Below are 14257 nucleotides of genomic sequence, written 5' to 3' on the forward strand. Positions count from 1 at the left end.
GCTAGTGAATTGTACACTTCAAGTGTTAACTGTATGGTACATGAATTTTATTTCAATAAAACTTTCCTATAAAGGTCAAAGCCAACAGTCCCATGAAATCTCCCTGGCCACTTTCATTCATTTATCCAATAAATTAATATGTACTAGAAGACTTCTAAGTCAAGTACTGGTCTAGACACAAAGCAGACAAAATCTCTGCACCAAGATCATGAACAATAAGCAAACAAACAAAGGAAAAGCTAAGTAAAATGCATGGCTAGTGAGATGATGGTAAATAAACTAGACAGAAACAAAGTTGGGGTTGGGATTTTAGACGAAATGGTCAGGAAGGCCTTACTAAAAAGATGTATTTGAATAAAGGCTAGAGGGAATTATTAGTTCAGATACGCACAAGTGACCCTCCTTTGGTCCAGTCTGATGAAAAGGAAAAATACTTTTGTTAAATCACTAGTCACTAAATAATGCTTAAAAATGTTCTGTGGGCCAAATAAAATATGTCTACGACTGAACTGCCTAAGGAGACTCTTTTACCTCCTCTTCTAAGTTCAATTCAACACCTAAAGGCATGTTATACCTTTGAAAAACATTTAAAATAATAAAAATTACCCTTTTCAAAGGTGAAAGGTAAAGATGCAGAGCTATACCAATGAAAATATTGTCAGAATAACTCAGAAGAGTGAAATTCTTGGCAGAAGTTGTAAAGGAAAAAAATCATAATTTCAACAGAGGATGAGGGGGCAGAACAACAGAGACAAAAAAGGACCGGGTGCCATAATTGAGACAGGTACCCTAGCAGGGGTGAGGATAGTGATGCTTTGCAATGGCTAAGCTTTTTCTTAGACAGGAAGAGCCCAGCAGATGGCAATGGGCCGTTACTCATGCTCACCCATCTCCTGGGGAGTACACTGTCCTCCATATTATCTCCCCTGCTGGTCCACATTTAGGAGACAGAGGCTGAGAACATCCTGGCCTGCACAGAAAGGCAGAATCACTTCTCAAGAGCTACAAGCAGTTTAATTTTTTTACCGTGCTATCAGTGTCAGCATTCTTTTTGGCCATTTCAGTGAAATATTTTGAAGTTTTTTAAGCACAACAGAAGAATGACACAGGAGGATGGGTTGCAAGATGGGAAATACCTGATGGTAGATGTAATTCACACAATGTACTCTTGCCCCATACTATTTGATGAACTCTAAACCAATACTTAAATAGTCATAGCTTAAGAGTCTGGATGACTCTTTTGGGGCTCTTTCTTTGCTTTTCAGAGGAGTCACATAAGGCTTAAATTGTAGCCATAGGGGCACAGGGACCCTAAAACTAAAGGCCAAAGTTGTTATCCAGAACTGTAATTTTTACATTTCACATTAGCAACTATTTCTGTGAATCCTTCTGTTCTTTGCTCCTGCCAAATCTAGGGAAACGCTCCAAGAAAAAGAACTAGGAAGAGAGTAAGGAGAAGAAGAGAATATGACAACACAAAAATACTGTATGATCTGTGCCATAAACAATTAGCAATGCTGTGAAGAATATAAAGCTAAGATGCATTAAATTCTTAAATAAAAATAAACAATAAATAAATAAGTGCCTCAAGCTTATTAGAATGTCATTTTCCCATTTTCTCTTCTTCCCTTTATCTCATGTATCAAAAATAAATAGGCTCTTTCATGAGCCAAATTCCAGTCATCTCAGTCTTAAAGCTAGGTGTCAATGATTCAGGATTACTAGTGCCCCAACTCCTATAAAAAATAAATGCAAATGCTCACTGAAGGAGGATAGTATCGGCTCAGGCCTTAATTGTTTTTATATTTGTTCTGAACAATGTCCAACACTCAGTCAAAAAACACTGAGAGACATAAGGAGACCAGACAAAATTTTTAAAAAAACAAGAATGGTAGTCAAGAGATATACAGGGGCTATCTGATATGGACTATCAGGCAAAGACTGTAGTTATGATAGTATGTTCCAGGAAAGTTTGAAAATTTCAGCAGAGAACTGGGGCCTATAAACAAAGAAAATAAAATGAAAATTCTATACCTGAAAAATACAATAACCAAAAGTAGGAACTCCATATATGAGCCAAAATAGTCAAAAAGAACAGTGACCAGGTAGATGGATCAGAAGAAAATAATTAGAATGAAACAGAAAAATAGGATGGAAAATAGGACAAAACAAAAATACCTGTCAACCTAGAATTCTAGGCTTACTGAAATAAAGGTATTTTCAGATGAATTAAAAATAGGGAAAAAATCATCAATGGTATGACTGGAAATATGAGTGGAAATATTAAAGAAAATTTTCCACACTGAAGGAAAATGAACCCTAATGGATGGGAAGAGATGCTGGAATTAATGAAAAGCAATGAAGATGGTAAAGAAGTGGATAAACCTAAATGCAGAAACTAATCACATAATAATAATGTTTATGAGGTTTGATATATATAAAATTAAAATATATAGCATTAATGGCATATAAAGTGAGTTTATGTAATTAGTGTTCTAAAGCAGTACTTCACAATTTCAATGCGTATATGAAACACTCAAGGATTTTGTTAAAATGCAGATTTTGTAGGTAAGATGGCCGGATAGTCAGCATTTATAAAAAACCCTTAGGTGGTGCCAATGATGCTGGTCCTTGGGCCACACATTCAATGCAAGATTCCAAGAACCCTACGCTTTGGGGGGGAAAGCAAAAGTTCCAAGAAATAGTGGGATTTGATAAGCCAGTGATGTTTCAATCTCTGCTGCTGCTGCTGCTGCTAAGTCGCTTCAGTCATGTCGGACTCTGTGCGACCCCATAGGCAGCAGCCCACCAGGCTCCCCCGTCCCTGGGATTCTCCAGGCAAGAACACTGGAGTGGGTTGCCATTTCCTTCTCCAATGCATGAAAGTGAAAAGTGAAAGTGAAGTCATTCAGTCGTGTCCGACCCTCAGCAACCCCATGGACTGCAGCCTTCCAGGCTCCTCCGTCCATGGGATTTTCCAGGCAAGAGTAATGGAGTGGGGTGCCATTGCCTTCAGAATAAGAAAGTAAGAGTGTATTAATATTACTATTAAGTGAGTAGAGGGGGAAATAGAATATTAAAAATAGTAAGTATAAAAGAAAGGAGAAAAAATGTAGATCAGAAAGACAAAAAATATTTTAATTATTGATTTAAATTTGATATATTAGAAATTATAGCATACATTAAGGGATTAATTTTCCAATTAAAGCACAAAAGTGGTCAGGCTAAATTATTTTAAAGTATATGGTGTTTACAAGAGACATGTAAAACACTGAATATAATCAACCAGATAAACATAAGAAGGGAGAAAATCATAAGATTAGTTCATAAATGCAGGAAAAAAAATTTGATAAAATTTAACACCCATTCACAATTATTAAAAAAAAAGCTCCTAGACAAGCAATAGAACTCTTCCTTAATCTTATAACACTTTGCACTGAAAATATAACAAATGTGATACATAAATATTAAATGTTGAAATTTTTCCCTCTGACAAGAAAACCTCTAACATTGTTTCTATTCAGTATAGACCTGGAGCCTAGAAAGTATTTCTAAGGTAAGAAAAAGAAACAAAATATACCAGGATTGGAAAAAAAAAATAAAATTCTTATTGTTTTACAGATGAAATTTTATGTTAAAAACAGAACATTTGAGTAAATTAATTAATGAATGTACCAGGTTTTCTGGATAAAGCTCAATATTTTAAAATCAATTTTACTTACATGTATTAGTCACAGTTTGAAAATGGCATAATAATTAAAATTCCAGCAAAATATAACCAATATGAATAACAAAAGATCTGCAAAACTACTACACAGAAAATTATAAAACATTACTTAGAAAAAGAAAAGAAAATCTAAAAACTGGAACCATTTACCACATTAATGAATTAGAAAGCCCAACACTGAAAATAATTCTCCTGAAACTTATATATGGGTTTAATGCAAATTCTATCAATTTCCCAAAAGTTATATTTTGTGGAAGTTGACAAGAGAATTCCAACTTTTATGTGGAAATGCAATGGACAAAGACTCACAGAGTAGAAAAAGAAGAAAAAAGTATGAGTATCTGCTTTCCCAGATACCAAGACTAATTCTTAAGGCTACACTAAGACAGTATGGTATTTAGTGCAAAAATAGAAAAACAAACCTAAGGAACACCAAAGAGTCCAGAAACATAACCAAACACACAGGGTCACTTAATTTACAATCAAGTTTGTCACTATCACAAACTGGAGTTTGTGATATTCTTTCAGTAGGAAAGAATATTTCTGCCAATAAATGACACCGAGTCAACTAGATATTCACTTTAAAAAACTACTTTATACCATGTGTGTGCTCAGTCACTCAGTCGTGTCCAACTCTTTGCAACCTCGTGGACTGTAGCCCACCAGGCTCTTCTGTCCATAGAATTATCCAGACAACAATACTGGAGTGGGTTGCCATTTTCTACTCCAAGGAATCTTCCAAACCAGGGATCAAGCCCACATTTCTTGCCTCTCCTGCATTGGTATTGGATTCTTTACCACTGCACCACCTGTGAAACCCACTTTATACCATACACACACAAAAATTCTAAATTTTTCATAGATCTAAGTGTGAAATGGAAAAATATTAAACCTTTCCTTCCTAGAAGGAAAAACTAAAGACTATCACCATGAGCTTCAGGTTAGGTAAATATTCCTTAAGCAGGATACTAAAAGGCTTTAACCATTAAAAAAAAGAAAAGTTAATAAATTTGACCACATTAAAATTAAAAACACTATTTACCAAAGTACAACACCACAAAAGTGAACAGGCAAGTAACAAAGTAACAAATAAAAGATTTCTGTAACACATGTAGCCAATAAAAGGTTTATATTCTCAGTAATTAAGGAGACCATACAGATCATTATTTTTAATAAGATAGCTCAAAGAAATTAACCTCTATGTTTTCTTCTAGGAGTTCTACTGTTTCAGGTCTTTCACTCAAGACTTGACTCCATTTTGAATTGGTTTTTGTGTACAGTGTAAGAATGTGGCCCAGTTTTATTCTTTTGCAAGTATCTGTCTACTTTTCCCAACATCATTTATTGAAGAGACTACACTATTCTTCCCCATTGTACATTATTGGCTCCTTGATCATAAATTAATTGGCCATATATATGTGGGTTTTTTCCCGGCTCTCTATTCTGTTTGCTTCATCTATGTGTCTATCTGCTTTTATATCAGTACTATACTCTTCTGTTTATTGCAACTTTCTTCTGCACTTTGAAATCAGGAAATGTGATGCCTCCAGCTTTGTTGTTCTTTCTCAAATTGATTTAGCTATCCAGGGTATTCTGTGGTTGTATATAGATTTTAGGATAGCTTGCTCTGTTTCTGTGAAAAATGTTAGCATTTTCATAGGGATTGCATTGAATCTGCAGATTGCTTTGAATAATATGGACATTTTACCATATTAATTCTTCCTATCCATAAGCATGAAAAATCTTTCCATTTATTTCTGCCTTCTTCAATTTCTTTCGTCAATGTTTTATAGTATAATGTACAGGCCTTTCCTCCTTCATTAAGTTTAATCATAGGTATTTTATTCTTTTAATTCCACCGTATATGGAATTATTTTCTTAATTTCTCTTTCTGATAGTTTGTTACCAGCGTATAGAAATGCAACTGATTTTTGTATATTGATTTTACATTATGAAACTTTATTGAATTCATTTATTAGTTTAAAAAGCACTTTGGTGGAATCTTTGGACTGCAAAGACTTCCAACTAGTCCATCCTAAAGGAGATCAGCCCTGGGTGTTCATTGGAAGGACCAATATTGAAGCTGAAACTCCAATACTTTGGCCACCTGATGTGAAGAGCTGACTCATTTGAAAAGACCCTGATGCTGGGAAAGATTGAGGGCAGGAGGAGAAGGGGACAACAGAGGATGAGATGGTTGGATGGCATCACCGACTCGATGCACATGGGTTTGGGTGGACTCCAGGAGTTGGTGATGACAGGGAGGCCTGGCGTGCTGCGGTTCATGGGGTCGCAAAGCATCAAACACGACTGAGTGACTGAACTGAACTGAACTTAGGGTTTTCTATATCATGTCATCTGCAAATGGAAACAGTTTTACTACTTTAAATTTGAATAACTTCTATTTCTTTTTCTTACCTAACTGCTCTGGCTGGGACTTCCTATACAATGTTGAATAAAAGTGGTAAGAATGGGCATCTTTGTCTTATTTCTTGTCTTAGAGGAAAAGCTTTCAGTTTTGCACTGTTGAGTATGATATTAACTGTGTGTTTGCCATAATGGCCCTTATTATGTTGATGCACGTTCCCTCTATACTTACTTTGTTGAGAGTTTTTAATCATAAAACGATGTTGAATTTTGTCCATTGCTTTTTACGCATCTAGTGAGATGATCATATGACTTTTATACTTCATCTAATCAATGTAGTGTATCACAATGTTTATCTTGAGGATGTTGAACAATCTTTGTATCCCTGGAATAAATCCCTTTTGATCATAGTGTATAAGTCTTTAATGTGTTGTTGAATTCAATTTGATAATAAGGATTTTTGCACCTGTGTTCATCAGGAAAATTAGTCTACAGTTTTCTTGCAGTGTTTTTGTCTTGTTTTGCTATAAGGGTAATGTTGGCCTCAAAAAATCAGTTTGGGAGCATTCCCTGTTCCTATGGAGAAGGCAATGGCAGCCCACTCCAGTACTCTCACCTGGAAAATCCCATGGACAGAGAAGCCTGGTAGGCTGCAGTCCATGGAATCACTAAGAGTTGGACACAACTGAGTGACTTCACTTTCACTTTTCACTTTCATGCATTGGAGAAGGAAATGGCAACCCACTCCAGTGTTCTTGCCTGGAGAATCCCACGGACGGGGGAGCCTGGTGAGCTGCCATCTATGGGGTCACACAGAGTCGGACACGACTGAAGTGACTTAGCAGCAGCAGCAGCAGCCTGTTCCTATACTTTTCAAAAGAGTTTGAGAAGTGTTTATATTAACTCTTCAAATATCTGGTATAATTCACCAGTGAAGCCATCTGTTCCTAGAATTTAATTTGTTGGGGTGTTTTTGATTTTTTGCTGACTCAGTTGCCTCACTAGCAACTGATCTCTTCAGATTACCTAGTTCTTCATGATTCAGTCTTGGTAGGTTATATGTTTCTAAGAATTTGTTTCTTCTAGGTTTTCCAATTTGTGTATAATTGTTCATAGTAGTCTCTGATAGTCCTTTGTATTTCTGTGATACTCATGTCTGATTTATTTCATCAGTTGTTTCTAGAAGTTGCAAGTTACTCTATAAAACACAACTTCCATATAGCTGCCCCTTCTAGGAACCACTTGAGGTAGCAGTCTTGGTAATTTATTCGAGAGTACAAGCCTGTCTCCAAGATTATTTCATGTGAAAATCCCTGAACAAGAGAGGTAAATGACTCCACAATGACAGAGGACTTTTCAGGAATACCCTAAATTACATATATAGCTACATGAACAGAAATGTTTTGTGAGATTCAGTGAGGTAATATATGCAAATATGCTTTGAAAAGTGTAGCCCACTGCATTAGAAATATGAATTTGTTAATTAAATAACCTATAAATTTACTGATAGAAATAAAACAAGAAGCTGGATACTATTTCTCAAATAATATTCAACTTATAGTTAGCAAATCAATGTGCTATAGCACAGCATGATTTAGGAACAATTAAATATAAGGTATTCTGCTTAATACAATTGAAAGGTTCATACTACTTATCCTTGTTTGCCCTAGGCCCCAGGGACAACCATCTCCCTGCTAATGCAGTGACTATGCAGTGACTCAGAGGAGAAAAAAGGAAATAGGAGCTTCCTGGCTGTGCTGAAACACATCTGAGGCTGTCCCAAGAACAAGCAATCAAGATCAACAACTCCACAAGAAGGTTAAAGAACCACCCTGCCTCCTTAGGTTACTAGTTTATATCTCTTTCCTCTAGATCTATCCTTGATAAATCTGTTGCTTTCTTTTATTTACAGAATAGTCCATCTGTAATACAGCATCTTTGGCCTACAAAGATTTGGCGACTAAAGGAAACTATAAGATTCACACACATCTAATATATCTGAATATATTTAACTGAAATAAATAAATCAAAAATAGGTCACTTTCACAAGAAGTAATCTACTATCTCCACAACCCATGGCATTTGTCATGTGCTTGCTGCATTGATTTAAAAATAATGGCACTCATAACAATGAAGCAGTATCCACATGTGGATTACCGTGGAAGTTAGGTACTGGGCTTTAGTTTTTATCTATCTTGAGATAAATAGGGTAATCATTCAATGCTTCAATTTACCCCACTGTGAAAGAAGTTATTTTATCCTCTATACCCCTCACAGCAAAGATCATTGTTGACCAAAACTTGTAACTATGGAGAAAATAACACATTTATTCAAAAGGGTATCGACCCATCTATAGCATAAGCAGCTGTGAATGTTAACAGAATCAAGCTATGGGAGTAACGTGTGACATCCACTTCTCCCACTGATTGCCAAGGTCAGTTCTCTAAAACCAGTTAACCGGGTAGACAGATGCCCCTTTCTTCTCTTAAATTCCTAGAGCTATCAGCCAGAACCAAGAAGACTGTAACCAAAAAAACAACAGGAAATGACTCTCTGATAAATATCTGAGAGCAACTGCATTTTCCTCAACCAAAAGAAGGAAGTCAATAATATTCAAACACTTTGTTACAAATATATACTAACTCACACTAAAGTAAATTAAAGTAGAAAAGCATCAAACGAACAAGTTTCTTCCATTTTTACTGAAAATAAACTTAGATTTACTCCCTTTATCTAAGACTCTTACCACTTACTCTTCATCTTCTGTCAAAATGGAAATATTTGTCAAAAGAGAAAAATTTATTGCAAAAATTCCATTCCAAAACATCCTTTTTGTTCTCAAGGCTGATTTTCTAGGGTGGTTTGTTCCACTGTCAAAGACACACCAAGGGAAGAACACCAAACAGTGTTTGGTGACGTAGCTGAATTCTATCCCTCTACTGCAAGCAGTGATGAGTCAGGCTAGGACTGGCATGAAGAGAGGAAACAGTATTTGCTAAATGAAGATCTATACAATGACACTAGCAAAAGTACCAGCATTAAACAGTTACAAATGCTATTTCTAGATCTGAGAGAAGAGTCAACTAGTTAACTCATGAGTGCTAGTAACACTGCTTATTGAACATTTAACTCTGTGCCATTGACATATACTATCTCACTTAGCACCTAAATAGGTACTAATATTATTATTATTCTCATTTTGCCAAGGAGAAAACTGTGCGGTTGAACCTTGAACAAGGGTTTTGACTGGACACAAATAGTTGCAGATACTTTTAATAGTAAAAACTGCAGTACTCTAAGGTCGGCTGTTGGTTTGGATGCAAGGCTGCAGAGGAACTATGGACACAGAGGACCAATGATAAATTATACTATAAATAACCCCGGCGACGTTTCAACGGTCAACTGTATTAGTTATCCGCCACAACAAATTATCCCCAACTTAAACAGCAACCTAAAAACACCAAACATATTATTTCACACAGTGCTAAGGTCAGAAAACCAGGAGCAGCTTAGCTAGGTGGTTCTGACCTGGGGTCTTGTGAGGTTGCAGCAAGATGTTGACTGGGGCTGCAGTCATGTGAAGATATAACTGCAGTTGGAGGATCTGCTGTCAAGCTTGCTCACATGGCTCCTGGCAGGATATCTCAAGTCTCCCTGCAGTCTTTTCTGGCTTCCCCCAGAATGAAGTGAAGTGAAGTTGCTCAGTCATGTCTGACTCTTTGCGATCGGTAATCTAAAAGTGTGAGAGCCACCAAGATGGAAGTCTCAGTGTTTTATAACCTAACCCCAGAAGTGACACACCATTATTTCTCCATATTTTATTGATCACACAAGCCAACTGGAGAATATGAGAAGGGATTACACCAGAGTGTCAGTACCAGAAGGTGGGTATCATTGGGAGCACTCTTGGAAGCTGGTTGCCACAAACACTGATGCACAAATAGTCAAGTTAGTACTGGAGAAATGAAGATTTATACCCACATTGTTATTATTTGGAGCCTTAGTCCTTTAGAATGATTAAGCTATTGTGGAACCACTATGGAGAAAAACATGTACACTTAGTAGACCACCATTCTTATTTGAAAACCCATCCCATAATGGCTTTAACCAGAAAGGTCGTACTCGATCTGACTTCAGCCATACTGACTTCAGCCATACTCTTATCAGGACACTGGTGTACTTTAGTGCAAGACACTCTACCTGTTTACTTATTGTTCTTCCTACTACCATGGTCAAGGAATTCAGCCTAGATCCAAGTCTTTGTCCAAAAACAAAGATGTGGGAATGGAGCATAGAATAAAACTCAGAGGTTGAACTCACTTTGCAGATTTAAACAGGAAAACTGAATATTGTTTTAAGGGTTCTTACAATTCCTCTCCTTAAAAACAAACTTACATGCTCACTTCAGCTAAACACAAAGGGGAAGAAATAAGTTTTCAGCAATTTTTTAAAAGATAGTGGCCATATTTCTTTAACATTCATTTCCTGGATTAGACACTAAGGCATTTATGCTATCATTTGATTTTATTTATTCTATGCATCGGTGGATTCTGGACTAGATCGTGTTAAGTATAATGCTTTGAAAGGACCCTTCAGAGAAGGAACTAAATGAGTTTTCCCATTTATTCTTAATATTTCCCCTACTGAAGGCAGACAGCAATAGGAAAATTCAAAGCTATTATTTTTAATGTCAAATGCCTTACTAGTCCAATAAAACAGGGAAAGATATTAAACTTTTTATACAACAAGAACCAGATAGCACATATCTTCAAGAAACACATCTTAATCAAATTGAACATAGGAAATTAAAAAGAGGATGGATGAGTGAAGGTATCCATCCTCATTTAATTAAAAAAAGAAAAAAAGCACTGGCAATTCTTATGAACGAGACAGCATGTATTTTTCCCCTTTGTTCCTTTCAGAGGAAAAGTGTAGATTAATTTTGGTTCAGAAGGTTCTGAAAAAAAACACATGAGAAACTATTATACTCACAGTCCTTTGATAAAAAGGAAATATCCCTTTTTGGGGGGAAAGCCCATCTTACATTGGGAAGAAACACCAATAAGGAGATTGAGATGTGACTTAAAACCCACCTCTGTAGCCTGGCCCAAGAGGACAAAATGCCTTCCTGATGACCTGATGGAGAGACTAGAAACTTCAGCTGGGATGGCTTATTCAAAGCTGCTGAAAAACAAAAGGCTCTACAAGGGTAGAATGTGGGAAATGTAGTAGTGTGTTCGATTTATCTACATAAAATACTTCAAAACCAGTCTAAGACCGAAGTCAGCCAAACTAGCATACCCCAAGGAAAATTCATGATGGCAAATGCTTAGGGAGTGTGTGCTATCAGCCAGCCATTGTGCATTTGTATATTTGATCTTAAAACCTGAACGTTACGTATAGTCCCACCAACACATTCCAAAACATTAAGCAGTTTCCCCAAGATCACACAGCTCTATAAATCCAGCATCTCGGTTTGAATACAAGTATTTCTGATTCCCAGGCATGGGGTTAGCCTGTACCACGCTGCCTATGTGAGTCTACAGGCATTTTGTTCTCCAGAGTTAAGAATTACTCTGCTCATCTTCAGAGCATGGAACACAGCACGAGCCTCACTGCACTAACATACAAACACATGTACCATACCCTCACACATGTGTAGAGATGTGACATTATATTCTTCAAGTTAGAAATACTCCTCAGCACAAAATGTAGTTTAATCACCACACAGCTAAGCCGGGTTTGAAAATATATGGAGACATACATCCTTTTCTCACATCACACTTAAGCATCAAAAAAGAAGCATTCAAATCAAAATGGGACTGTTTTGACATGTGTTCTTAGTCTGCTCAAGCTGCTATAACAAAAATACCACAAACTGGGTGGCTTATAAACAACTGATATTTATTTCTCACAGTTCTGGAGGCTAGAAGCACATTCAGTGTCTGGTGAGGATCCACTTCCTGGTTGACAGACAAACCAGCCATCTCCTCTCTGGGTCCTCACTTGGCAGAGAAGGTGAGGGAGCTTTAGGATCTCTTTCGTAAGAATGGGTCTTGCCTAGAGACCAGCTTTAGCCTGGTCCCCCATGAACCTTGAGCCCACTGATTGCACCATAGTGCTGGGGGTCCCCCCTTGGGGCAAGTGGGGGGATCAATCACTCTGGTTTGCCTGAGATTGAGGGGGTTCCGAGAACACAGGACATTCATCACTAAAACTGGGACAGTCCTAAGCAAACTAGGATTTGAGTCACTTAAGACAACAGATATTGGCCCCAACCTGAGAATGAGGGATAGACTCCAGATAGACAGAGCATGTCTCTGGAGAAGGGAAAACTGTAAGTACTGGAAGCCAACATTCTCAGAAGTGAGAAGTGAGTTCACCAGCGGGCAAAGGGGCTGTAGACATGACGCCTAAGCACCTACTGTGACATAGTTTCCTCCGATTCTACATCCTGGTTGTTGAGTGTGAGCATTCATTCACTATGTTTACCACTCAGAAGTTACAGCCAATTTCCTCATTAAACTAAAAGATTAAGTTATCATCAACAGTTCATCACTGTTCTTTTTGTGGTTGCTGTTACTTAGCTATTTTCACCCCCCTTGTAAAAGACAAAAAGAGAGATTGTAGAGATTGAAATAAATTTGATACTATGCAATATCTGAGTGTCTAGGTAACCTAAACTCTCTAAACAAAATCTTAGACAACATGTGTCAGCCCTACAAGCAGTGGCTTTTTAGGCAGTGGGAGATGCAGGCTCTGGGGTCAGTGGAAATGGATTCCTGGTCTCTTGTGTAGTCTTTCCATAGTTTCTTCTTCTGAAAATGGGGCACAAATCTTGGCCTCATAGAAGGGTTGAAAGGATTAATCACAAAGCAAATGTTCCACAAGTAGTAGCTTTTACTGATAACTGATGAACACAATCTGAAAGCTTGATTTCTAAACCAATCAGCAATGTAAAGTGCATGAGAGACTTTCACTAATTAAAATCTAGGTGGTGGCCAGAACAGAGTTCCCCATCTGCAGAAAATGTAGAGATTCCTATTCATCCTAGAGTGTACTTGAACAGCCACTCAAAAAGATTTATATCTTGGATTTTTATCAAATGATTCTAAAATATTAACTAGAGTAACTACTTTAGAGACAGTCAAAAGCCATTAAAAAAATTTTAAACCTAAAGCAAATGCTGAATTATGTGACTTTATTGTTCGTGTGAGTTTGTACGTGGGTAAGGCTATTTAAATAAAGCTACAGTGTATAATTCAATTTGGGTGCAGGAGCGAGGGGGCTAAAATTATTCCACCTGCATCTCAACCAGGCTCTTTATGCTGTGAACATGGTTCAGTAACTGCACTTACACACAAATGGGTTTATCCTTGTAATTCAAATAATTGCTTTCATATTTTCAGCACCAACCATGTATGAAAGCTCTGTGTAAAAGCTGTAGGAAATTCCCAGGGGGAAGGAAAGTATCTATAGATCGGCATATGAAACTGTATACCCTCCCCACTTTCTTCACTCTGCATAAAATAGAAAAAATAGATATGCTAAATAATACCCATTTCATGGTTTACCAGCATAAAATAAGATCATTATGTCAAAACCTTTAGTAAACTGTAGAGGCTCTTATAAATGAAGGTTTTACTATCCTAAGTATTATGAAATTCAGAATACCATCATACACACACAAAAACACACAGACACACACAGAGTTACAGCCAAATGTGCAAACCATAGCAGTGGGATGGGGAGGGTGGTTCTTTTCAGCTTTTTGACAAGAAGGCAAATTTTCTTCCCTAAAATAAACTTAGTTTGAGATAGAACTGAAAAGATTTGACAAATGCAAATATTCACTGGTAACTAGAACTGAATTATAAACAATACCTACTCAGGGTTACAAGCATTAATGGGGTTAAATGGAATTTCACACTTGAGGAATTTCATATGCTCAATCCTGACCCAACTTCAGAAAATATGTGGCTTTACTGTAAAATGCCCTAGAGACTCAAGAGACATGCTGTTAGTTTGTGGGCAACAAGCAGCAGAATTTAAATCAGACAGAAAATTAAACACATGGCACTTTCCCCTGGCCTTCTGTTTCTCTCTGGGTGGGAAAGGATCCTTCATGACCCCTCCTTTCTCCTAACCCTCACATCAAGTGAG

The sequence above is a fragment of the Bubalus kerabau genome, chromosome 6 (genome assembly GCF_029407905.1).
Source record: "Bubalus kerabau isolate K-KA32 ecotype Philippines breed swamp buffalo chromosome 6, PCC_UOA_SB_1v2, whole genome shotgun sequence".
Classification (NCBI taxonomy): domain Eukaryota; kingdom Metazoa; phylum Chordata; class Mammalia; order Artiodactyla; family Bovidae; genus Bubalus; species Bubalus kerabau.